Here is a 26,545-nt window from a genome sequence, read left to right as displayed (position 1 = left end):
AACAAGTTTAATTTTATTAGAATCGTCATAAAAAATAATATACATAATATGTGTGTACTGCTGAAAATCGTAATATTTTTTTGCTGCAAATTTACGAATCTTCGGATACTGTTCGCGATTTAGGGAATTGTTAAAGTTAATAAGGTCCCCGAATCAGCACGCATTCCGTAACAGAGTCCAGGCAACTTATTTAATTTCAGCCTAATGTCATGTTGGGCATACTAGAAGGCACTTCACATATGCCCGTTTAAAAACATTGTCAGATGTAGACATAGACCAACTATCGATACGGAGTTGCAGTGCCGGTGAAGAAAGAAAAGAAGAAGAATGAGGATGAAGAAGATAAATGACAAAAAGATAAAGTGGTAAGAGGCAAAGAATGGGAATTGATAAGAGAGAAAAGATATAAGAAGGAAAAGGAGAAGAATGGAAGTTGAAAGAAAAGAAAAGGGAATGACAGAAGAAAAATGAGGAAACTTAAGACGAAAAAGGAGAATGGAAAGAGGAAAATTAGAACAGAACAGATGGAGAATAATGAAATGTCAGGAGGAAAAAAAAAATTATGACATAAAGAGAAATGGAAAGGAGACAAGGAAAAAAGAAAGAAACAGAGGTGGAAGGGAAAGGAACACGTATGAGAAAAAAAAAGGAGTAGAATAATAATAATAATAATAATAATAATAATAATAATAATAATAATAATAATAAGAAGAAGAAGAAGAAGAACACAAGTTGTAATAGTATCCAGGCTACGCTCTGGAATATTTCAGAGCGAACTATACAATAGCCTATTTGTTCCGTTCAAGAACGAATGATACATGTTGGACATGCTTGGGAGATTTTTTTGACGGGTTGAGGGGAGTTTTTCCTCTTGCTTGTAGCACGCGTATGCTAATAAAACAGTGCAAATACATTTCACATATGTACTCATTTTACGTTGCACAGTATATATATGACAACATAAAGCGTCCATACACCAGCTCCGGCAAAAACTTGTGGATTTGTACAATCATTCCCCCACATCTATTTTCTTTTATAACTAGACGTGATAAAGCTCCGTTTTCAACCAGAATCGTCCGAAATATCTCGCAAACAAAGAGTATCATAAATGCTTTAAAAATGTAGGTAGGCCTACCTCCTCTTTTCGTTGCACGATTTTTCCGTGAATTAAATAAGACTTTTGTCGAATGGATTTGAGTGAAAACATAAATGAAACAGTGAATATATCAGAATCGGGCGTACTTTACATATGTATCGGTATTTGAAATATTTAAAAATGTCTATAGTACTTCCATTACATAGGCCTAATATGCAGCGTGAACTGTAAATAACGTCATTAATTTAAAGAGGTTATTCTTTGAGATATTTCAAACAAAAACGTGTCATACAATTTTGCTCGTTTCTGATTCCTTTCCGAGATAATTTTTTTATAAGAAAGATTTCATAGCGTGTTTTGGGAAGCCACTGACTAAATTTCCAATATTCTCAGTCAATTTAAGAGAGCAGTGTATTATGATAATAAATGACTTTAAAAAATTAGTTTTGTCCTTTAAATGCGCAAAAATTTAAATGTCATTACTTTAAAGAGGTTATTCTTTGAGATATTTCAAACAAAAAAGTCTAATACAATTTTGCTCGTTTCTGATTCCTTTTCGAGATAATTTTTTTATAAGAAAGATTTCATAGCGTGTTTTGGGAAGCCATTGACTAAATTCCCAATATGCTCAGTCAATTTAAGAGAGCAGTATATTATGATAATAAATGATTGAAAGAATTTTAATTTTATCCTTTAAATGTTCAAAGATTTAATACAACAAATGCAACATTGTAAAATTCCTTTTCAGACAGAAAAGTTACATTTGTTCGGATTAAATTTATGCGCTTTTAAAGGAAAAAACTGAAATCCTTTCAATCATTTATTATCATAAGGCCTGGGTGGCGCATTCGGTAGAGTGCTGGTCTTCTGTGCCCGAGGTTGCGGGTTCGATCCCGGCCCAGGGCGATGGCATTTAAGTATGCTTAAATGCGATAGGCTCATGTCAGTAAATTTACTGACATGTAAAAGAATTCCTGCAGGACAAAATTCCGGCACACCGGCGACGCTGATATAACCTCGACAGTTGTCAGAGTCGTTAAATAAAACATCATTCCATTTTTTTATTATTATTATCATAATACATTGCTCTCTTAAATTGACTGAGCAGATTGGGAATTAATTAATTAATTAGTTAATACGCTATGAAATGTTTAATATAAAACAATTTTCTCCAGAAGGAAGCAAAAACGAGCAAAATTGTATTAAACTTTTTTGTTTGAAATATCTCAAAGAATAACCCATTTAAATTAACGACATTACTTATGGTTCATCCTGTATACATCATATAAAACTACAGGTGTAAAAGTAACCATTTGTATCGTGTGTTCAATTCGTTCCACTAATTCAGGAATGGTGGGTGGCTTAGTCGCATAGACACGATCCTTGATGAATCCCTAGAAAAAGAAGTCCAGAGAAGTCAAATCAGGTGACGGCGGAGGCCAACGGATTGAGCCTGTGCGACCGATCCATCTGCCTGGAAACATTTCGTCTAGCAAGGCCCGAACATCAAATCGACTGTACGGCACGGGAAATGTTCTTTCTCGTGAGACTGAGCATCATTTCAAAAAATTATCCAAAATAGTTAATTTTTCGATAGACTCGTTACTTATGAAAGACCCTGTACAATCAACCGATGAAGTTTTATGATCATTCAAACTAAACTAGTGAAGTTCCGTTGAACGCCATGTCAACTAGCGTTTTTAATTGACATTGTTATAAATGGTGCTGGGGAAACCTTAAGCGTGGCAATGCGATAAGCCAAATAGATGTAAACATGTCCATTACGAGCGCGACATGCTCGACCAAATAGGCTCGAGGCTCGAAGACTCGAGACAAATCGAGCGAGCAACTGGAGTGTCTTGCAGTTTAGAACATGCGGCTAGGGCGCGGGTAAGGGACCTAATTTAGTCTCAAAAACTTGCAGGAAAAATATACTATATAGAATAAGATCATACCGTATACGAGCCTGGCTCTTACGGTAGTGGCTAGAAACATTTTTTGTTTTATAAATTTAATTTGTACTCACTAGCTAGCTAATTTAATTAATTAATTAAAAACAATGACATTTCTAACAGTCAATCTTGCAGTATTCAGTAACTATTACTTATTATTGTTATTATTATTATTATTATTATTATTATTATTATTATTATTATTATTATTATTATTATTATTATTATTATTATTATTATTATTTTAAAATATCGTTCTACTGTACAACTCTTGTTTTACAATATTATAATGTTAGAATTCTTTTATAAATTGCAGTGAAAGCTCGGGTTCCAAATTCAAAGGATGTTTTAGTTCACAAGTATGTACAGTACACTCCATACTTCAAAGGACAAGGAAGAGCAGAGTACTGCATTACAACTTTGCAAAGGTCGATGCAAAGAGGGGGGAGAAAGACAGAGAAAGAGGAGGTAGTTTCTTCGTAGTTACGAACTAAGCCACGTGTGACAATCTTCTGCGGCAACAAGCTGTACAAATATCCTCAAAGGCACAGCACTGAAAGCGTTTTACGCTGTATAGTAAACCACAACAAACACTGTCAACACTCGATCACGTAATGAAACAAATATTACTTTGAAAGCCTATTATCATTATAATGAACTGAACTCTAGCTAAAGAGTACTGGGTCCCTTCAATAAGTAGTAGTCCACCGCTGTGCAGTAACGGTTAGCGTGTCTGACCGTGAAAGGTGCGGGCTCGGGTTCAAATTCTGGTAGGGACAAGTTACCTGGTTGAGATTTTTTCCAGCTTTTTCCTAACTCAGTAATTCTTAACCTGTGGTCCGCTGACTCCCAGTAGTCCGCGAGTAATTCGAAAAAGGTCCGCAGGAACAAGATATAATTTTCAAATGGCATTTCAATTAAACTTAACTTCATCGCGTTTTCTGATTTTTCTCAGCTTGAAGAAATACTTGTTTGCTTCTGTCAGACTTGTGAGATACAGAGTTTACCAGGAATGAGCTCACCTGAGGATTTCTCTTAGCTTGCAAGTCTAGCCTACCTATCTGTTACTTTAGATTTTTAAATTCTTTGAATTTACATCACATATTCATTATATATGAGGTCTCGCCCACCTCATTGAATATTACACGACTACTATGAAGTAGCCAATGTGTATTATCACCATTTAATACGAGAAAAATTCGTTCTGGCACCGGGAATCGAATCCGGGACCTCTCAGCTCTACGCGATGAGTGCTCGTTCCAACTGAGCTATACTGGGACACGATCCACGGTGCCGGCCGAACTCCTCTCGTAATGCTTTTTACGGCCTTACTACCTGCACTTTAGACAATGTAAGTCGGACATGCAGGAGCGCATATTTAAATGACTTTATGGCCGTATTCAACATCAGTTTGTGAAACTGCTAACAGTTAATACATACATCACATATTCATTATATATGAGGTCTCGCCCACCTCATTGAATATTACACGACTACTATGAAGTAGCCAATGTGTATTATCACCATTTAATTTTCAGGGTCCAGCTTTAGGTGTTCGCCGTTCAGGATAAGATTGGAGCAATGATAAAGAAATTACACTTGTGGTCTAGCTGTGTTGTCAATCGAGAATTCGAATTCCCACTCTAAGTAACTTCCTAGCCACAAATGGTGATGAACTCTTGTCCGATATCGTTGGAAGTATGAAGAGCAACTTGATATATTAACATTAAAATTAAGGGAATATTTTCCTTCCTGAAATTGAAAAAACAATTAGGTGAAAACCCTTCTGTGTGACAAAAAATAGTTCGTCCGTCAAAGAAGAAGAGAAGCTTCTGACTCGAACTTAAAAATCGTGTTTCCCACAACGACCTTGTTGCAATCTTATCTTCATTCACCCATATATCCCCAGGTTTTCCTATCTTCAATGCAACACCTAAACGTCATTTGCATCAATATACTCGTACTTGTGTCCAGTGTACATTTTCTGTTGGTCTCCATGAAGAATTGATAGCTATAGATGTAAATTTAATGTTGAGCTAAAGTTGCGATTTAAGAGATTATTATTATTTATTATTATTATTATTATTATTATAGTATTATTTATTAACTTATTACTAATTGTACTTATTATTGTGTTTATTATTAATTGTAATTATTGAGTGTAATTAGTTGCCATTTTCACCGAAATTTACCCATTTGCAGTGTGAACAGCGTATAGATAATTATACAGTATGGACACTTCGCGTCGGTATCTTTAATGTAGCAGAACTGATTTCAATGACCTTCAAACCAGTTTGAGCGTGAGGTTCTGCTTTCTCCCAGGAGTTGGCACTGAAATCACACCAGGTAGCACTCGACACAGCGGAAATATAACACATACAATTAATACAGCTAGGTACATTATGTACTCAAATAAAATAAATTGAACCGATGAAATAATAAATCCGTCATTAACTGTAATGTCTAGACACTAGAGTTTCTTTATAATGAGAGTTGAGACGTTGACCCCAAAAACAATTAAAATGTGTAATAATTTGATAGCGCTGAAAATGAGAAACAAAACTCCTATGAGAAGTAAAACCATATACCTGTATTATATTGTATACAAATATTAAACGAATGTGATACATTATTTTATAATGTATATTATTTAATACAATTTATTATATATAAAATATAAAAAAATATATATTATTACAACTAGTTTGTTACTGAGAAATAAGAAAAAGCTGTTAACTTGAATTTATTTGAAGGAAAGCGTTACTGGATTATGCAATAAGGTAGGCGATGTTTGCATCCTGTATCTCAACTCTATTCTCAAATGTAATCTTAGCGTGTGTTCGACGATTATACTAACCTCTAGCGTTTGAAAGTGGAACTAAAACCAGGGGCACAGAGAAACAAAACACAGGGAAATTCGCTCAGTGTCCATTCTTTATAATCCCTATTCGCTGGTGTGAATACATACATACATACATACATACATACATACATACATACATACATACATACATACATACATACATACATACATACATACATACATACATTACATATATGCATTACATACAAACAAGTAAATGACCCTAATACAAGACTTCTTTTGTTTCAGAAACCACAGTTTCAAACGTGAGAACAAAGTTAACTCTCAAATCGAAATCAACGTAGCATGTTCCTATGTAATTTTGAGAGAAAGTGGCGTACATAAACAAACAATGTAAGTTCATGCAAAACTACAAGACATGCAATTCATTTTCTAAATACAGTTAACGATCTCTGACACTCGAAGACAATGTGATGTTAAAATAATGAAAAAACGTTATGTTTTAGTCAGTTTCTATGATTTCTGACGTTTGGCAGACAAGCATGAAACAATCTAACGCTCTGTTTCCTCCGTCATTATTGTGGCTTATGGTCATATAATGGACATGAGGAACGTCATGCTTTGCGAAAGGTAAGTCACTTTCTTTTATTAGTTACAGGTTTATCACACAACTGTATCTAACAAACTTACACGAATAAAAACAATCAGGACGCATTCAATCCGTATACGTAACTGCTGACGATTGTACAATCCGTTTGCTTCCGTACTGTTTTGTTTTAATTAGTATTGGGGTATACAGAAGTTGTTAGAATAGTCTCCTTTCCCCGTTCAGTTAGTTTCGAATCCTTCAGTCTGCAATCGCATGACAAAATGCTGCTCCAAAGGTTAAGTAAACAATACAGGATGTTTCAAAAGTGACGGTAAATAATGTAGGGATAAAAAGTAAAAACGAAGGAAGCAAAACAGTTACAGTAAACGTGGGTCCACAAATTAATCGTTAACGAGATAATGCCATTTTGTGCTGGTTGGGACTTGAACACCAAGTACTACTAATTCCAACAAAAGCAGTAACAATGTTATTTAATTTATCAATCACGAGACAGTAAAATTCATAATTTTGGTTTTAAACATCACAGAAATGTGATTAAACATACACAAAATAAACTTTTTTGTTTGAACAACAGTGAAGTTTGTGGATAAACAAGGTACACTACAGTATGAACATGTTGACTGAAGAATTTTACAGCAGGCGTTCAAAATTGTGACCATGCACTTGAATGCATTTATCTAGTAGTCTCCGCAAAGACCCAAGAATGCGCTCGAGCAATCCTGGGTCATTCTTCATTTGCTGGAAGGCATCTACAATCCGATGCTGCAATTCTTCAGGTGTGATGATGTCTGTTGTATAATCTAGGCTTTTTCCATAACCACACACACAAAGATCCAAAGGATTTAAATCCGGTGATCTACCTATCACTGTTCACCATATCGTCTGTTTAGATATAGTCTCACACTTAGAATGAAATAGGATGAAAATATTAATGTTGCCTCTTTACCGTATTCAGACGCTCGGTTCACTAGCGGTCCTAATCAGCCAAAAAAAGGCATTATCTCGTAAACGGTTAATTTGAGGACCCATGTTTACTGGAATTTTTTTTATTAAAGATGTTATTAATTGGTCCAACAGAATAATATATGTTATAGTGACAATTAATATTTGAGGATAAAAATTCGTCCAGCGCCGGGGATCGAACCCGGGTCCTTGGTTCTACGTGCCAAGCGCTCTGACCACTGAGCTACGCCGAATTAAATTCACAGCACCGGATCGAACTCTCCTCTTACAGTGTCCCTTTTGTGACCTGACTCCAAGTTGGGCATATACGTTGACGTTTATATTTCAAGTAAACTGCCATTATACAAGGAGCGCACTCAGCTGAGTGACTAATGGCCGGGATTCCGCAGTAAAGTGCACAGCAATCTGTACAGAATTATGCACTGCTAGCTATTAAAGATGTTATTAATTGGTCCTAAAATATTAATTGTCACTATAACATATTATTCTGCTGGACCAATTAATAATATCTTTAGTAAATTCGTCTAGCTAGCAGTGCATGATTCTGTACAGACTGCTGTGCACTTTACTGCGGAATCCCGGCCATTAGTCACTCAGCCGAGTGCGCTTCTTGTATATTGGCAGTTGACTTGGAATATAAACGTCAACTTATATGCGCAACTTAGAGTCAGGTCACAAAAGGGACACTGTAGGAGGAGAGTTCGATCCGGTGCTGTGGATTGAATTCGGCGTAGCTCAGTGGTCAGAGCGCTTGATACGTAGAACCAAGGACCCGGGTTCGATCCCCGGCGCCGGAGTGAATTTTTCTCCTCAAATATTAATGGAAATTTTTTGCTTCTTTTCGTTTTTATTTCTCATCCCTAAATTATTGACCAACACTTTTGAAACACCCTGTATATGAACTGTTTATAATTCAATGAAATGCATCAGAGTTATTACATGAGATATTTATTTTTGTCAATTTCAACGCGTGTAGAGTATTGGGAACAATGTTCTCACTCAGAACACGGTGTTCAATTTCTAGCTCAAAGAACGTAAACAATGGAGGTGTGGAAGCGCTGTTTCTCTTGTTCCACGAACATCACGAGCTGCTGTTTTCACTGCTCCAATTCCCCACGGCTGTATCAGGAGTAAAGGAGGAATTCCGATAATTAAACGCCGCACAAGAATATGCACCACGTCCCTACATGCGAAATTGCCAGATAAATCCACTTGCCCTGTGCCACATCGCCAGTTGTCCTATGTACTGTCACCAGTGCTGAACTTGGTTCTGTCTCTTAACTTGTGGATTGGTTCCTTTCTGCAGAACGTCATCCTAGCTCTCTGTCTATTTGCAAAAGCCTCGTCATATACACTTTTAAAACATCGTCTGAAATGAAACTTTAGATAATATGCTCTATAAGTACTTATTTTTTTTAATATTAAGCTTCATTGTGATTTTAAAAATTACACCGTTTATTTTATACCATATTACTATCGCGATCAAAGTTAAGGCACCAGCCATGTAAAGTTCCATTATGCTTTTAATACCTTATGCTTGCCCCGATAGTAAACGTGAGTCATACAAAAACTAGGCTGTACACTAGGTGCTATTTTCTTTGGAGATGCCTACTATGTAAAAGGAGACATTTAGAGACAACTGATAATTACAGAAGTATATGTAAGTTTATTAAACTCCGGATATAAAATTTATGCAAATGAAAGTTAGAATTTATAAAACAGTTATATTACCGGTTGTTCTGTATGGTTGTGAAACTTGGACCCTCACTTTGAGAGAGGAACAGAGACTACGGGTGTTTGAGAATAAGATTCTTAGGAAAATATTTGGGGCGAAGAGGGATGAAGTTACAGGAGAATGGAGAAAGTTACACAACACAGAACTGCACGCATTGTATTCTTCACCTGACATAATTAGGAACATTAAATCCAGACATTTGAGATGGGCAGGGCATGTAGCACGTATGGGCGAATCCAGAAATGCATATAGAGTGTTAGTTGGGAGGCCGGAGGGAAAAAGACCTTTAGGGAGACCGAGACGTAGATGGGAAGATAATATTAAAATGGATTTGAGGGAGGTGGGATATGATGACAGAGAATGGATTAATTTTGCTCAGGACAGTGACAAATGGCGGGCTTATGTGAGGGCGGCAATGAACCTCCGGGTTCCTTAAAAGCCAGTAAGTAAGTAAGTAAGTAAGTAACCTCCGAAATAAAATGTAGCCCATGAATATTATGAAAATATTGCCGAAGAAGATAATAATGACCCTCATAAACGAAGGCCTTGCTCTGATAGGTATTTCACATTTAAATTACTAATCGAAAAACACAGCAAATTTATTTCTTTCATTGATTTTAAAAAGGCTTTTGATAGAATTAATCATTAACAATTTTTGCATATATTACCAAAAGATCACGTACAACAAATTATTTTAAAAAAATTAACAACCTAGATAGATTATATAAAACAAATTTGATAGCAATTAGAAACAACAAGATACTATCACAATGGCAGAAAATTTATAGTGGAGCAAGTCGAAAGGTGTGGCCTTTTACAATTTCTTTTCATTACGCAGTATAGATGCGACGAACTCGAAGATATTGCTGATTGTTGCAAATGAAAAAAAAAAAACGAATAAACAAAAAACACGAGCGTCCAGACTTTATCCGTGTCACACATACTGTGTAAGGACGTAAAGATCCCATCAGTACGTAGCGCAGAAGTTACAGTGTGTCCATTTATTTTCGTTTATTTCAGTTGGTTATTTAACGACTCTGTATCAACTATGTTATTTAGTGTCGACGTAATCGTTTATTTATTTATGCATATCATAAAGTAAAGATTACGTAACGGGATAGGTGAATACGTAAATCAGTCAATTAACAGCCAACTGTGTAAACACATGTCGATCTCCTACCTCCATTTAGACAGCACTGACAACGTCTCATTGACTCCCGCACCCTCTCAAAAACCTAGCATATGGCGTATGTGATCACAGACTGCTGCTATCCTGTAAGTAGATCCTCCACTTGATGTAGAGGCTCCTCATACTCTCTATTCTGTACATGGCCCCAGAGAATTGAAGTCGGGTGAACTGGCGGGTCAGTCTATCGAACCGTGTTTACCCAGCCATCTGTCTCTAAACACCACGTCAGTCATTTCGCCCACATTATACTTTGGCATGTCTTCTTACGTACAACGTGCAGGCAGAAACTTAACGTAGTATGTACACAATTAATCTCACAGGTACTTCTTAGTTGCTTCGTTGTTACGATAATTCTATATCATTCTGTGGTGGTATATACCGTGACTCACGCGCACCCTACTGGTGGGATTTTCTTTGCTTCCTTGCATCTCTGGTATAAATGCGGTCTGGACGCTTGGTTTTTTTTTTATATTTCTTTTTGGAACCATCTACAATGTCGGGGAGTTTGCCGCATTTATTCTGAATCACCCCGTATAATATGAACAAGATTAATCAGAATGGAAACAGATGTGCCACGGATTCATCCCAATCAATATAAACTTACAAATTGATGTTTCATTATCTGCAGATCTAGCTGTAGTTGCATCTACTAAAGATGATCTTCAGTATTCAGTACACAATTTAGACATCGTTGGTGAAAAATGTATGGAAATAAATATGACAAAAATTATGGCATGTTGTAGAAAATATTCTTTCTCAAGTGAAATTTGCATAAAACGTTAAGTTAATTGAAGAAGTAAATGGTTTTACATACTCGGTTATAAATTATTTTTTATTTAAATTCGTAAATGCAATAGAACACTTTGAGTAATTAACAAATATCGAAATCTTCCCAGATAAACCACGCAAGAATAAGTTTAAGCCTATATAATACATCAGCAAGACCTATAGCTTCCGTGTTACGGAAGTGAGCCATGAACAATGAGAAATAAAAGTATTAAATCGAATTACAGAAAATGAAATGAAATGTATTACAGCAACGGCACATTTCACTTGCTGGAACCATAAAAGAAACGAAGATGACATGCAGGAACTTCAGCTACAATCAGTTATACAGTTTATAAATCATTACCAGCGCCAATGAAAAAAATTACGTACAATGTATGGATCCACATAGCCTAGATATTAAAAGCCACGCTTCATTTCTATTCACATAGGAAGAGATCCTTGAGCCGCCCTAAGAAGAGCTGAGCTGAAAATTCAGCATTGAGGCAGTTACAAGCATTGGGATTTGTACTTGAATGGACGACGACGATGACGTTGATGATGACAACGACGACGATGACGATCTCTTGGAGGAGCTTGTGACTATTTACTAGCGTTACATTTGTGATTACATTTTTTGTGTTTTAAGAGTTTTAGGACTATATTACTCAGTTATTGAACTAAGCTGTATCAACTACGCAGTCTCCTAGCGTTGCGCGTCGCGTCGATAGAATTGGTGACAGCGAGATGATATTATGGAAAATAAGTCATCGAATTTGCCGTGGAATTGCCTAACTTTTCCCTTAAATTTGGGAAAACATAACCAGTTAACAAGCCCATGCGAAACTCGACCAAGCCCACTACCGTATAGTAGGTGTACCTAGATCTACTACTCGCTATACCTAAACCATTTTTGAGCAGCAGCAGGAGTAGTAGTAGTAGTAGTAGTAGTAGTAGTAGTAGTAGTAGTAGTAGTAGTAGTAGTAGTAGTAGTAGTAGTATGGTGGTGGTGGTAGTAGTAGTAGTAGTAGTAGTAGTAGTAGTAGTAGCAGTAGTAGTAGTAGTAGTAGTAGTAGTAGTAGAGTTGTTATCGGTTTGGTCTACCGATCTACCTGCGCGCGGGTCCTCGGAGAGGAATGCGGTTGCGGCCGCCAGAATTAGTATCGTAACAGCGCAATCAAATAATTACAACTTACCTTATAGCTAATAGATGCTAAAAATGTCAACCCCTTGTCCTATACAAGTGAAATATCGCGCAAATATATTCTCGTTCACTCTCCTCAGTTCTTTCACAGAAATTCTTGTAATTTATCCTATAACTCAATGTTATTTTTCAGTTCCTGCTAATCTATCCTCTGTTCATACTGGTCTGTTTCCAGGGAGTTTGTTTAACGCCGACCCTGTGTTCTCAAATTCTGTAACGTATGTATTACCTGCCCAGTAGGCGGTCGAATTGGCTCCCATTCGTAAATTTCGCAATAAACTCCTTACAGACACGGCTAGCAGATTCATATGCCTACTTATGTCTTGCACATAAACACTTATTCTTCTAGAGTCAAATAGCGAGCCATTCTATGCAGTAACTCACACGAAACTGCACTCCGCCCTCGTCCGGATTTGAACCCTCGAACTCCGAATCCAGTGACTAGCATGGCAATCACTACACAACTTCTGTGTTGTTTAGGGCCTAGTTATCCCCTTCAAAGAGCCTATTAGCACGTAAAATAAAATATGACTTTTTAAACCCCTTTAAAAGTCATAGTTAAGGCAATGCGTCAGATTTAACACACTGATGTACATTTTTTATCAGACCATTCTACCCTTCCATTTCCATATGAAATCCAGGAACCTATGTCGACATGCAGCAGTGCTCCAACAGAAAACGACACTTAGAAAATGAACGAGTAATATATATGTCAAAACCGCACGAATGACAAGGGCGCACTCACACACTCGGAGCAATGACTGCTTGCGATGTCTGGCCTATATAACATGTCTGAAGCACTCTTCCATCACATAAACATTTACAGCAGGCGAAGCCGTGGTTCAGTTGGTTTACTATCCCTCATCATTGTGAATGAGGTTCGTTTCCCGTGAGATGTGTAACTAACAAAGCGGCCATGGAGCAGATTTTGTACAGTTAGTCAAAAATGATTGAACGTTCTCCTGAAAGAACCTGCCACATCTGGTCGAAATGTTCCTTAAAAGAAAACCTGACTTGAGAAGCTGTTAATATTAGTGTTGTGGGATTTAATCGATTAATCGATCAATTTCTGTTGTAAGATTACTCGATCAAAAATATTTAATCGAATAACCGAGTCGATTAAAATTAATCGGTTGTAGTTGATATTAATTATTATTTTGTTAATACAAACTCACCTACTAAAAGTCCGACAATATTTCTCTCTCGGAAATTGCTTACTTAAAAACACAACAGTACTGTTATTTTCTAACTGTAAACCAGGTAGCGTAGGGAAAATCTTTGCACAAACACTTCAGAAAGAGATGGAGATATGGGGACAGTGACCTAGTTTACCTCTATTGAAAGTTGAAACACAAGTTGTTGTCAGCTCATCTTCCTAGCATATGAAATACATACTTTTCCGGGATTCGTCCCCCTCATCTCTTATAAAATAGCCATGTCTACGCTGTGTGTAAGTGAGAGCGTAGCTACCTTCTTCTCTTTCTAAAATCTGGTAATTCGTTTACAATAGGGGCCAGTCTTCTGTTTCGACTGCAGTTGCAGTTTCTGTACTGACTTTGTATATGAAGGTTGTGTGTTTAGTTTGATAAAGAAAAAACTCCATTATGTCATATAAGAATCTGAGAGGTAAACTCGGTGAAACGTTTGGATTGAAATTGAACGATCGTGGACAAGTGCTTGACAGAAAAAAAGGGGTTTTTCCGTGTTTAGTGATGCAGAAAACATTGTTACTAAACGTAGAGCGACACTTAATTAGGAGCATGTGAATGCACTCACATGTTTAAAATCATGGATGAAGCAGTATTAACTAGGTGAGTCTTCATACTTTTTGTTATTTGTGTTTGTCTCAAAAATTCCCGGAGAAATTGACACAATAAATTATAAGCCTCATAATAAATATGTTAGTAAGTAATTAAAATACTTGTTTTGCAATATAACGATACAATATATACAGATATACAACATTTTAATACTTATGCTTATCACCGAACACAAGTTAAATTTAACAATAATTGTGGATTCCCATTTTTTTCAACTCGATTAATCGATTAAATTCAAATAGTTAATCGATTAAATATGTTGATCGATCAACAGCACTAGTTAATATAAATTGTTAAAATACAAAAATTTGCTTTGAAAAATTGTGCAAAATATTCCGCTCTGTTACTATAGTCCGGATCTTCTTACTTTATACCGTAAGGTGAAACTTAGTCATCCCCCCCCCCCATTATTACATATACTATGGCTATTAGCAGGCCTGGGCGTTAATACCTCAATTGAGGTACTGCAGACTACATCTTAACTCCCCACTCCACATTCCCCGGCAGAGACAGTTATGTATCGGACCGATACAAGTAGACCTGAAGGCAAGCATTGCAGAGTGACGGATTGTATAAGACATTCATCATAGCTTTCGGCTCTAGCTGGTCGCCTAAAATCCACCACTGATGCACAGTGCCTTACTGTGTGTTCGTTTCTAACGTGCTGGGTCGTAGTGCTTCTTCCCGAAATTCAATTCAAGGGTAAATATTATGAAAACTACTGATACAACTGACAACTGAGGTAGTCTAATATTTATACATAAAAATAAAATCTTTCGAGAAACTTGCCACGCTGATTCTACACTGACCTAGGGTGAAATTTCGATTTCCACAAGCGTATAGATTACCATTATGTTACAGTGAGTCTATCATGTGATACAGTAATCTATTAGACTATTATATCAGTCATTTTAGCATTAAAAATATGGAGCAGAGAATCCCATCAAAGGACAAGAGAACAACTACCCATATACCGTCAAAAAATACGTGTACAATAAATTCCATATGGAACACTATGATGTCCACCGTTGCGGAGTAACGGTTACAATGTCCGACCGTGAAACGAGCGGGTCCGGGTTCATTTACTAGTTAGGACAAGTTACTTGGTCGACGTTTTTTCCGGAATTTTTCCTCAACCCATTATGAACAAATGCTGGGTAACTTTCGGCCCTGGATCCTGGACTCTTTTCTCTTAGGCGCTAGATAAAGCCTCGTAACATAAACCAATTAAAAAAAAAACACTATGATGGGAATCCGAAGTGTAGTTTGTACGAAGTGGAAAATGTCATTTGGCGTACAATCTGAAAAGATATAAACTGCTGGTATATCATATTCTGGTCAGACAATACCACCATAATGAATTGTAAAACTGTTTAACTTCAAGACTAATCGGTTAACTTAAACAAGCCATGAAATATGTGGCACGTGCAGAGTGCGATGACTAACCTTAGAAGTCAGGACACTAAGGTTATCACTTGTCTACTCAACACATAATTAGTGAAGCAGAGAAACAAACATTCCCAAGTAGACATGCATTGATTAAGCCGCTATATCTCTATGCTGCTACAAAATGACCTTTTAAATATCAACTACAATCGTCCCACTCAAATGATTAACGTCGGCAAGTCAGTCAGGCTGTACCGCAAAGAATCACGCTACTTGATTGTTTTGTTTATTACAAATCATCCTATATGCGACACGCTTCTGAGGTGAAGATAAGCTTGCAAATGCCTGTAATTGATCTTGTGTCAAACTAGATGTACTCGGTGACAATGTGGGAAAATGGGCTAACTCTCCTCTCAAAATCTGACGCTGCCAAACTCAGACTGCAGCGTCGTATAAAGTAATGTGGTGTCATCTAGTCTTACAGCGCAAACAATGAGAAGTCAACAGCTCTTACCTCTTTCAGGCGCTCATCCTGTTAGCTCAAAGAGCGAGCTCTCTCATTGCCCACCTTTGATGTACAGTATGTATGTATTTTTTTTTATTTTAGTAGGTTATTTTATGACGCTTTATCAACATCTTAGGTTATTTAGCGTCTGAATGAGATGAAGGTGATAATGCCGGTGAAATGAGTCCGGGATCCAGCACCGAAAGTTACCCAGCATTTGCTCATATTTGGTTGAGGGAAAACCCCGGAAAAAACCTCAACCAGGTAAATTGCTCCGACCGGGAATCGAATCCGGGCCACCTGGTTTCGCGACCAGACGCGCTAACCGTTACTCCACAGGTGTGGACTGTATGTATGTATGTATGTATGTATGTATGTATGTATGTATGTATGTATGCCTGCATGTACAGTTTATTTTCTTCTTTGGTTTTTACTTAGTAAACGTTTCAAGATATTTACGATATGTATTTTATTATTAACCTATTGTTTTGCATTATTTCAGTAAATGTTACACCTTGTGTTATATTTTATAGGTATAAATGATGTAAATATGTAAAGAGCAATATTGTACCAATGTCAATCTATATGTATGTATAGCTGTACATGAACATAATTATGTAACCAGCTATGCATTTACGAATGTCCCATAGGTATTTCTTTTCCGGAAACGGGAATATTGTCTTGACGAGTTTGTTTTCCTTTCCACTGTACCTTCCTATTTCTATGAGTACCTCTGTTTTTGTTGCGTTGATGACGTCGCACCTGGATGGTCGTACCCTGCATGGGGCGATAACGATCGGTACGAAGACCCTAGCTCTGGTTATTAGTCTTCAATTGTAGTTCAGTTAAATTCGGTATCTTTCTTCATAACTATCGATGGTTCATATTTTAAATTTCAACGCGTGGTCAGACAAAACGAGATACCATGCGGTTGACCAAAACGGGATGCGTCTTGTTTTGTCAGAACAATTTAAGTACTGTGCAAGTCTAGTTTTTCTGGTAAAGCTCCCTGTGAAGCAGACTTCAATTATTCAAATTATTCAAATCTGCTTCACAGAGAGCTTTACCAGAAAAACTAGATTTGCATATTATATACGTTACTGTAGGTACGTTAACAGAAAACCACAATTCCAAGTCACACAGAGTTTGTGTGCACTCGATGTAGGTCTCTGGCGTCTTGTCAGCCGAATCGAGTTGTGTGGATAAAAGGGAAAAAATTGAGACGGGTCGAGTTCCTGGGTAGCTCAGTTAGTGGAGCGCTGGTACATTCAACCAGAGGTCCCGGGATTGATACTCGGCCCCGGAAAAATTTTTCCCTTGAAATTATTCAAGTCTGCTTCACAGGGAGCTTTACCTGACAAACTATACTTGCATAATATATGTTACTGTAGGCACGTTAACAGAAAACCACAATTTCAAGTGATATAGAGTTTGTGTGCACTCGATGTGGGTATCTGGCGTCTTGTCAGCCCACCAGAGTTGTGTGGATGTAACTGGAAAAATTGAGACTGTATCGGGTGGAGTTCCTGGGTAGCTCAGTTGGTGGAGCGCTGATACGTTCCACCAGAGGTTCCGGGATTGATACCCGGCCCCAGAATAATTTTTCCCTTATTAAATTTAAGTACTTTACAACCTCATGTATCCTATTTGTTTTTGTTATAATTTTTCCGTTCAAGGCTTTTATTACTAACATTTCGGGATTATATTTTGTACTGATTTAATTTACGTATTTATTAACTGTATTTATTCATAAAAGTTACATGTTAATTTTACAATAAATTTTAGGATTTACTATTTATGTACGATAGTCTACTGCCTTATTATTTTATTATATTAATTACTAATGTTTAATTATTATATTGCTGTAGCCTACTGTATATTAATAGGCATAGTATTATTCTTATATCCCCGCCATGATAGTTTGCCAGCCGAAGGTTAGGTAGGGTTAAATGACGTTAGGTTAAGTAAGGTAAGGTTAGACGAGGGAATAATAACCTGGTCACTCACCCTTTATTTAATTCCACCTAACCTCCAAATGGCAGTGACAAACTGCCATGGCGGAGATAAAAGAGAAAATACTGTAATTTGTACTACAGCTACCGCTACGATATGGTTTACAGTAGGTATTTCGGTAACTCCATGTAAAATTCTGTATTGTTCGGGTAAAGGAGGTGAAGTCAATTTTTTTTTTTTTTTTTTTTTTTTTTTTGCAGATGGAATTTTAATCCCCAGATGAAAACACAAGTTAAATTATGTATGCGGATATGTTTTATTTGTGTAGAAAATGATTTGCAATAAGTGCCTTAAGTTTAATTTTCATTTATCTCAAAACTCAATTTTATGACTTATCTCCCTTTACTCAAACAACACAGAATTATACGATAATTTTTCATTCACTTTCTCATCCATGCAATTTCAAAACATCTGGATAATTAACGTACAGGCCTCCTTCAATTGTTCATATTTTGCGTTTACTATCTATAGTACTATACCACAGTCTACTATATACAGTCGCGAAGCTTGAGGTGATTTTTTGCAAATCTCGTGATAAAGCACTCCAAGCGGTTAGCAACTAGAAACAATAGACTGTCAACGGTCGACTTTGGACTGTGTCGTATTTCCATCGAGTGCTAGCTCGTTGCGTTTATTGGTTGTAATGAAAATGTTAATGGCTAAAATACAATAATTGGAATAATAATATTTTACTAGAGATGTAGAAAAATTAAGTTTGTTTTAATGAAATTTATTGATCACGTTTTATTTCAATTCTGGTGGGATTATTATTGTTTAGGCCTACTTTTTTTTTTCAAAGGATATGTTTTTAATTGTAGCTGTTAATTTTGTTGTTATTTTTATTTGTTACTTTACTAGAGACGTAGAAAAAGTCTGTTACAATAAAATTTATTGATCACGTTTTATTTCCAATTCTGGTGTGATTATTATTGCTTAACCTCATCCCACTTTGTTAACTACGTAAGCCTATACTACAGGTACCGGTACACGTAAGTTACTCCATTAATTCATATTTCCATTATTATTATTGTAAAGGGAAATGAAAATTAATAGTTATTGGTTTCACAGTTAATTATGGCTATAATCTTAAATGAGTGAAGCAATTATAGTAAATTTCAGTTCGTTTTGCACAAACAAAAATAATATTAAGCTACTTCTTGCAGGTATCTTCGAGTTTATGGTGGAATTTAATATACTTCACTAAAATAATAAATTAACTTTATGCATTTAATATTTCAATAATGGAAGAAAGGTGTTAATTTTTCCAAAAGAACATAACGAAAGTGTAACATATTTTGTTGTCTACTAGGAGAGAGATCTGCGATGATGAGGCGATAGTAGCGATCCTAGTGGTGGGCAACTACCCATGTTTGCATTTTTACTACATATTGAGCTTCACGACTGTATATAGTAGACTGTGACTAAACCTTGTGTACAGTATTTTCTAAACCATTGGTCTCTGGTTACTTAAATTTGAATATGACACAGCTTTTATTTAATTTTAACATTGACAACTGCTACTGTTGCTAATGCTTTCATTCATCCCACGGTCGCATCCACTTACCGGTAGCTATTCTTTATTTTTAACTATAGGCAATTCAGTTGTACTGGGGACTTGCTTATGCTTTTTTCTTCTTCACAATTTCTACATATGAAAAACATACTTTCGTTAAGTTTCAGTTTCTATTTAAATATAACAAGCAGTTGAAATATTGTCAACATGTAATGGTCTGTATTCGTTAATAATTCATGTTTCTTTGGTCTGTTTCGGTTACTGCAAGATAATCTTAAAATAAAATTAAAACAGTTTGTGTCAATATTCTCGTCTATTTATTCATCCCTATACTTAACTTACTTTAACCACTCTGATAAATATTATCATCCTCTGTCGCATCTTAGTTCATGTGTCTCTTAAATCCTTCCTCGTCTGCATATAGGCCTACACTTATATTGATATTTTTAAATTTTTGGATCCTGTGTAATTTCATTCTTTTGATTTTTCTACCTTTAGGCCTACATGTTGTAGAGCAGTGTCAGAATTTGATTTGTGTTTATAATTGTTATACTTTTTGACGTATCTTTTAGTTTTCATATGGAAAATACTTAGAAGTTAACTTCTTAAAGTATTTTACCATTTAAATTCTTTATTTCTGGCCGAGACTTTCCCTATTCTGCCTTAATTTCAGTTTTGTCAATACCGGTACTGACGGTTTTTTGTAGCCTATATTGTAATTCATCTTTGATTTTGATTACAATTAGATACTGGCATGACTGAATAGTTCCTAAGTATTCTGGAGATCAGGTTTGTGCAGGGCTCTTAGATCTAGCTATGAAAGAGTGGTTCAAAAGATGCCAAAATTTACATAAATAATGACCCTTGATATATAGTAGTAACAAGCCATAGGTTGAACCCAGTGAGGGTATTACTTCCTGAGTTCGAACTTTGTAAAGATAGTATGGATATGATTTTGCCCATATAGGCCTAGTTAGTAGACCCTAATAAGCAACTGTTTGAACTCAGTAAGGGAATTATTTCCTGACTTCGAGTCTTTAAAATTATAAGTAGCTAATTAGGGTTTGGTGTAGGGCTATTGGGTCTAGCTATGAAGGAGTTCAGAATTTGAATTAATGACTGCAATAAATCCTTTACAACCATGGAAGAGGGTAATAATTTTAATTCAAATATGTTACTGCACTAGGCCTATATATTTTACAACAATGGAAGGAGATAAGAATATTATAATTCAAACGTATTACAACAAAGGAAAAGTGAAAGAATATTAATTTAACTGTTGTCAGGTAAGTATTAATAACAAAGTGCAGCACACCACAACTTACTTCAAGGATTTATTGCAGTCAATAAAACTAATTCTTAACTTCTTCATAGCTAGACCCAAGGGCCCTTCACCAAATCCTAATTATAGTACTTATAATTTTACAAGCCTCAAACCCAAGAAATAATGCCTTTACTACAACGTGTTACTATATGTGCAAAGGTTACTGTGTATATAAATTGTAACTGTTCTTGAACCAAACCTCATGTGCAAGAGCCCTCCTTTACTGCATAATAATTACAGAAGAAAGAGAATTTTCTCCAGAATTTATAGCTAATTAATAACAGATCACCAAGGGATCATTAAGGCACTTCAAAACTACGTAATATACCGTAGACATAATATACCAATCTCACTATTTCAGAATTATATTGTGAAGGTATAAAAGCAATTAGGTACCTACAGTAATGAGTTATGTCTTTTCTCTTCTGGTAAACATACAGATACTTAGAAAGGTATTGCTGGGCATTGCATACCTTGCCAAGATTTACGTTGTCATAACGAATGTGTATAACTTGAATACATGTGAAATACGAAACCAATAAAAATGTAAAGCGTAGAAAGACAGCCTTCACAACCACCATAGAGAGGTGTTAACATAGGCGAGACCAAAATAATTTAAAGAATCAGAAAGAATTAATGAAGTCACATTTGTCGAAGAGCTGCGGTTAGTTTGGTCCTCTTTATGAAGAGAACACAAAATGAAATATTGACAGAATAGGAGGCCGGTACCATTTAAAATGACTGGTAACTGTTCGGCCGCTTTTAAATTGTGAAACCAATGGAATAGTGACAATTAGTCCTTTTATGAAACCTTTTATTGCTTAACCGGTGTGAACACATAAAGTGCTTAAAAATTAAAATAAACAGAATTTATTTAATAAAATTTCAGGGACTAACAAATTATTCGGAGCATGAAACTTGCAAACACATAATTAACTTATACTTCAATTTAAGATAATGCTCCACATGCTTGTTCCGAAAAAAAATGTTGGCGGTTTTGTGAGTAGAATCATGTAAATACAGCTATGGGGCTGTTACAAAACTCCTGTCAAGATGTAATAACATATAAGACGATTAAAACAACTTAAAGAAATACTCACCTCCCTCCAAAATCCCATACAGAAGCACTAAGTAGTGATTTATAACACATAAATAAACGCAATTTACTTAACTAATGTACTATAACGACTATGCACTAAAATATAAAACAAATTTTCCCTCTCCGCACAATTACTCCACCACAAAAACATACAATCATTGATCACAACAGATCTACATCGAATTCTCGTCAGAGGTCGATAGTCTGTGTTAGCGCCAAAGTCCGAACACTACAATAAACAAAACATCTGTGACTGTGCGCTGCTGGCTTACGGTTTTTTCGAGAACTACTCAATCCAGACTGACTGGAATCTCGTCTGCTGTCTGTAACAACACTTGCGACATCTCTGGGCAAATTACAAAAATGCTCCAAAGTTCTACAACCAATCTCTATTTAAATCTGTCATTTTTGAAAGGGCTTTCTGCGTATAGGGACTTGTAAGTATGGACACTGTGCGTCGGTACCTTTCCAATGTTAGCATAAAAATATTAGAATGAGCCCTAAAATAAAATAGGCCTTATTTCAGTGACCAATGATCAAACCTTCAGACTGTCACGCAGGCGGCCCGGGTTCGATTCTCGGTGAGGTCTGAGATGTGACACTTGTGGCGGACAAGGTCGAAGTTGGGGTTCTCCCGAATTAAGCATTTACATCATTCCATCACTATTTCGTTATCATTCCGTAGCATTCTCCGCACGCCAGCTGGTGACACATGGAGGGTGCTGGTCTAGGAATGAGTGGGGTTGCCTGCTCGAAACCTGGGCACACAAAGAACCTTAGTGTGATCAGCCGGTGTGGGTTTGGGGATGCGTCACCAGAGGGTCAGCACAATAGAGCTTAACAGGTCGCAGTCCTGGGCCATAGTGGCCCCCTCCATTAAATTCAGCCATTCAGTTACCTTCAAATCAGCTCTATCTGCATCAGCGGGAGGTTCTACCTTTTTCCTTACAGTTGGCGCTGGTATCGCACCAGTAGTCGACAGCAGACTTGCCGGCGAATCAGCATTGCTGTTCCAGTGTTCCGCTTTGTTCTCTCAAAACTACGGGGGGGGTAAAGTTTTGAATGTGATAGCAGGGTTCTCACACTGGCTTCGAATGTAAATGACAAACGTAAAAATCGATGGCTATCAAAATAACAAGGAAGTAAAATGGACTCTCTACTACCTATTTTGTAATCTAATACTAACATGTACAGTATACTAATGTGTTTATTTTTATTTTTACTGTGTACATTTTTTTTTTATTGAATTATCGGCTTGTTTTTGTGTGATTCGTATTTGATTCTAACAACATTAATATGTATTTCACTATGTTTATTTTTATTTTATGAGGTAAATTTTATGTAACTAGCTCTTTTGATCTCATTATGTACCTAAATTGTATCAGTATGTAATTACTTAATTCCGATCCAGTTTTATGTTCAACTGTGTAAGCAAGTTTTAATCCTGGTTGAGTGTAAGAGCCTTAACTCTGCCAGGTTAAATAAAGCCATTATTATTATTATTATTATTATTATTATTATTATTATTATTATTTCGTTGTCTAGCCAGGGGAAGTAAAAAATTACACTCCAATGAGTAATGGATAGATAATAAAATTGTTTGGATATAACAGTGGAGCTGGAATACCTGGAGAAAACCTGTTTCCTGGTCAATGAATTTTTTCCAATGCTAAAACAAAAATATATCAGGCAGTACATCTCACTTGACGATATGTGTCAGAGGAAGAACAATTGTTTGTATACATCTTAAGTGTGATTAATGTAATGAGCGATGTATGCAATGAAGGGGGAAAGGAACTGGTCACACTACCCCAGTATCTCCTGGCCTAGTTGCCTCATGAGTGATGCCTTGTTGGTCTCACTTGTGGGGTCCTGACCTGTCTTTAGACAGTTGACTAAACAACAACTTTGAGAAAGGACGCACAGTCACTGTTATATGATTTCTTACAGGCTAGTACCAATGACCTTGGAAATGCACCTCTGTGCTTTTAACAAGATGAAGCTACAACACACACAGTAAGAGAATGTAGAGCAATTCTAGGAAGAATGTTTCCAGGGTGTCTCATTTCACTACATGATGACACTGCATGGCCGGTCCACTCACCAGATCTATTCCCTTGTGATTTCTTTCATTGGGGATACTAAAGGCTCAAGTCTTTAATCATGGGCCGCAGATAATTATTGAGGATCTGAAATATGATTCATACTGAGACTATGGCAATACCACAAGGCATGCTGTGCAGAACTTCAGTGTATGTAGCTCATGAGAGCAAGCATTTGGACGATATTATCTTTGAATGAAAATGATGTGAAAATGCAAACATTCTTTTGTAAGATGATAAAATAAAATTTTGAATAGCATCTATATTACTCTTTTTATTTCTGCTTTAAAATCGGAGAGATCAATCTGTATGTATGTACATACGTGTATGTATGTGTGTGTGTGTGTGTATATATATATATATATATATATATATATATATATATATATACATACATACATACATACATATATCATTAAATGTGCTTATTCAAATTGTGGCACCATAATGACCAATAATATGCATTTATCTTTAAATATCTTTTCCGAAACTTACATTTTTCCAAGTTATTAGTACACTTTGTAGAAAAACTATTTGAACTAGACATGAAATTTTCAGGCTGTCTTACAAAATGTACAATAATGCTACCCTATCAGATTTATTAAAATATATATTAAAATTATTCTGACTTACATTTCATTATATGAAAAAAAAAATAAATGTTCAAAATAATAAAAAAATTCAAATATGCCCCAAGATCATAATACTTAAAGGGATCTATTCTTTCTGACAAGAGTGCTTTCTACTACTCCTAAGTCTACGTGATTAAAACTTCTTTGAATTCTGAAATGTAGGAAAAGAGAAAATATAGCACCAATGTATGTGCATGTACTGTAATTTTATTATTAATGAAAACTTACTTATATTATTTTTTTTTCAATAGTAAAGAACTTCTACTTCTAGTATATATTTAAAGAGTAGAAAGAGAATACAATAGGGAAAAACATAACAGCTGTGAATATCAGAACCTATGCTATAACAAAATAAAATTTACTTATATTTTCACAACTTTCGCATGGCTTAACAACTAATTTCCTTTAAATGATGTGAAAAGCAAACATTATACAAGCATGCACATTATTTTTGGAGCAAGAATCATTTCAAACTTCACTATTTTCGTACTAAAAATATCTGCCTCAATGTAAGAATATTTCTATGCAATAATGACATATCATTACTGAGTCTGTAACTGTTAATGTGAAAATATATGAAACAATAATACTAATAATAATAATAATAATAATAATAATAATAATAATAATAATAATAATAATAATAATAATCTATGAAGATGAGTCACTGACTCACAATAATTTTTCTATATTTTGTATAATAAGAAAATTAACAATTTTGATACATCCTTAATAGTAAGAGGTAAACATATAAAACACTCGTAATAAATTTAGTAGGAAGAAGAGGAACAGGAGAAAGACGTGGGGACAGACTGAGACACATAAATTCATACAAATGATTTCCTTTTAGATAAATCCTTCAATTACTCCAAGTTCAAATTCATACGGCAGAGTGAACAGTTTCAAGCTTTCCTTGTATGAAATGTGTACAGAAATTTTTCTGTCTAATTTCTCAGTACTGGCATGTAACGATTTTAAACCATGAAAAACTTGCATTATTTGGTATAGGCCTTTGAAGTGGAGGCATGATTTATTTTGGTAAAAATACAGTGTTTATTTACCATACTATGACATTTGGTCAATGTATGCAGTTAATAAGAAAGAGGTAATAAGAAACCTAGTTCCTACTTTTGTGCTTACACTAGCAACTTTTATTCCACTGAATCCTCTTCGTTAGATAAAAGTGATTTGAAATTCAATGTTCAATATTAATTTCAAATCAGACGCGTATTTCTCGTTTAATAGCAAAGCTATCCTTTCAGACTTTATACTTCGGCTGTCATTCCTCCTTCCATTACCAGGTATTAGATTCAAGCTTTTATAAAATGAGTGAACTTTGATTCCATATCAGTCTATGATAAGTGTGGTTCTGACATTACAATTTTGGCTTATCAATCCATACACACTATAAGTAGATCTATGCACACTTTATTCAACTCAAACTTCACTGGGAAATATTATTATTATTAGTGAATGATTACACAGGAATGCATTGCTAGTATAAACCTAAATACAGTGCAAGTACTAATCATAGCCAGTTCAGCAGCTTTCTACAGTCATTCCTATAAACAAGAAAAATATGTAACTTTCTATCTCAAAATTACATGTAGTAGAGTCAATAATTTAGTGAACAAACAGCCTTGCAACACTGCTGTGCAATAAGCAACTAATCTACGCGTGTGGTTGTGTTAACTTATATGAAGTTTATTACAATGATAGTGAATAAGTCGATCATAATATCAGCATAACAATGTACAAGTATCAAATATTGAAAGTTGGGCAAATATAAAATACTGGTAGTTTATTGCTAGAA

General features: G+C 35.6%; 1 protein-coding gene and 1 non-coding gene across 2 annotated transcripts in view; both read right to left on the bottom strand.

Annotated features, from left to right (window-relative positions):
• The window catches only part of RalGPS (Ral GEF with PH domain and SH3 binding motif), a 356,648-nt gene extending 334,426 nt beyond the window's left edge, over nt 1-22,222 (bottom strand). The window contains exon 1 of the mRNA XM_069818974.1: nt 22,000-22,222. The gene's annotated coding sequence lies outside the window, so the exon portion shown is untranslated. The remainder of the gene's footprint in view (nt 1-21,999) is intronic.
• On the bottom strand, nt 7,606-7,678 carry TRNAT-CGU (transfer RNA threonine (anticodon CGU)). Its single transcript has one exon. It is a non-coding gene; the product is annotated as a tRNA-Thr (tRNA).
• Nucleotides 22,223-26,545: the final 4,323 nt, after the last annotated feature.

The sequence above is a fragment of the Periplaneta americana genome, chromosome 1 (genome assembly GCF_040183065.1).
Source record: "Periplaneta americana isolate PAMFEO1 chromosome 1, P.americana_PAMFEO1_priV1, whole genome shotgun sequence".
Taxonomy (NCBI): domain Eukaryota; kingdom Metazoa; phylum Arthropoda; class Insecta; order Blattodea; family Blattidae; genus Periplaneta; species Periplaneta americana.
Note: the sequence above shows the minus strand (reverse complement) of the source record. Positions and strands in the feature narration are given on the sequence as shown.